This window comes from Carlito syrichta, unplaced genomic scaffold (genome assembly GCF_000164805.1).
Source record: "Carlito syrichta isolate Samal-C Ts95f unplaced genomic scaffold, Tarsius_syrichta-2.0.1 Scaffold107890, whole genome shotgun sequence".
NCBI lineage: Eukaryota > Metazoa > Chordata > Mammalia > Primates > Tarsiidae > Carlito > Carlito syrichta.
Window position 1 is genome coordinate 192498 of NW_007051986.1, and position 1938 is coordinate 194435.

The following is a 1938-nucleotide window of genomic DNA, read 5'->3' on the forward strand; positions in this document are numbered from 1 at the left end:
AATTTTTGACTTATTGTAGAGATGAGGTCTCGCCAAGTTGCCCAGGCGGGTCTCAAACCTACGGGCTCAGGCAATCCACTCACCTCAGCATCCCAAAGGCACGGGATTACAGGCTGAGCCACCGAGCCCGGCTGAGTTCTGAATATTTAAAAGTCACATTTTGCATGAGACCTGGATCTAAATCCTAACTTTACCACTTATCGTATGACCTTGGGTAAGTCACCTAATTTTTCTAAGCCACAATTTTCTCATTTGTAAGGTGGATAGAACAATATCTACCTGTAGGGGTTTGTTGAGAGGTTATATGAAATAACACATAGCAGGGGCCCAGTAAGTAATAGCAATTACATATCCATAAAATAAAATACAGAGGGCCAGGCGTGGTGGCTCAAGCCTATAATTTCAGAACCCTAAGCCCAGGGGTTTGAGCCAGCCTGGGCAACTTGGTGAGATCTTGTCTCTACAATAAATCAAAAGAAAAATTAGCCAGGCATGGTAGTATGCACCTGTAGTTCCAGTACTTGGAAGCCTGAGGCGAAAGGATCGCCTGAGCCCAGTTAGTCGAGGCTGCGGTGGTCGTGAGCGTGCCATTGCACATTGCCTGGGCAACAAAATGAGACTCCAACTCAAAATAAATAAATAAATAAATAAAACACAGAACAGGCCTAGTGCAGTGGCTCATGCCTGTAATCCCAGCACTTTGGGATGTCAAGGTGGAAGGACTGCTTGAGCCCAGGAGTTCAAGATCAGCCTGGACAACATAGTAAGACCTCGTCTTTACAAAAAATTTTAAAAGTAGCCAGGGGTGGTGGTGCATGCCTGTAGTCCTAGCTACCTGGGAGGCTGAGACGGAAGCACTGCCTGAGCCCAGGAAGTTAAGGCTGCAGTGAGCTGTGATTGTGTCACTGCACTCCACGCTAGGTGACAGAGTGAGACTCCAACTCAAAGAAAAAGAGCAAATGTATTTCTCTGCCTCCTTAGAAGCAACTGCCTAAGTTTCATTATATCAGACTCTTGAGATCCCTTGGGTCATGCGCAGTTTACCTCCTCCTCCCTGAAATCACCCAAGATTCCCAGACAAATGAAGTTCTCTTTGCCCTGGTTTGTCCACTGTTCTGTCAGAGTTTCACACTCAGGGTGCCCCATAAGTCTTAAAACAGCTACTTATAGGAGCCAGTACTAGGAGGTAAGTGAAATGGAAGAAAGCGTGGGTCTTAGAAATCAGACAGATCTAAATTGAGTGCGGTGGCTCAAGCCTGTAATCCTAGCACTTTGGGAGGCCAAGGCAAGAAGACTGCCTGAGTCCAGGGGTTCGAGACCAGCCTGGGCAACTTGGTGAGACCTCGTCTTTACAATAAATCAAAAAATAAGTTGAGTGTGGTAGTGCACACCTGTAGTTTCAGTTACTTGGAAGGCTGAGATGGAAGGATCGCCTGAGCCCAGCAGGTTGAGGCTGCAGTGGCTATAAGCATGCCACGGCACTCCAGCCTGGGCAGCAGAGTGAGACTCCAACTCAAAAAAAAGAAAAGAAATCAGACAGACAGAGCTAAGCTCAAATTCCAGTTCTGTCCCTTAGAACCTGGGAAGTCTTGGCAAGTTACAACCTGAGTCTCTTCCTCAGCAGTAAAAAAAGATGCTGCTGGGCTAGGTGGCTCACACTTGTAATGCCAGCACTTTGAGAGGCCAAGGCGAGAGGACTGCCTGAGCCTAGGAGTTCAAGACCAGCCTGGGCAACTTAGTGAGACCTCATCTCTACAATAAATAAAAAAACTAGCTAGGTGTGGTGTCACACGCCTGTGGTTTCAGCTACTTGGAAGGCTGAGACAGAAGGATCCCCTGAGCCCAGTGGGTCGAGGCTGCAGTAGCTGTGAGCATCTCCAGCCTGAGCAACAGCGTGAGACTTTGACTCAAAAAAAAAAAAAAAAAAAAAAAAAAAAA

The 1938-nt window shown here is 47.0% G+C and overlaps 1 protein-coding gene across 1 annotated transcript in view; it reads right to left on the reverse strand.

Annotated features, from left to right (window-relative positions):
* TBC1D10B (TBC1 domain family member 10B) overlaps window positions 1-1938 on the reverse strand; it is a 12686-nt gene that overhangs the window by 7730 nt on the left and 3018 nt on the right.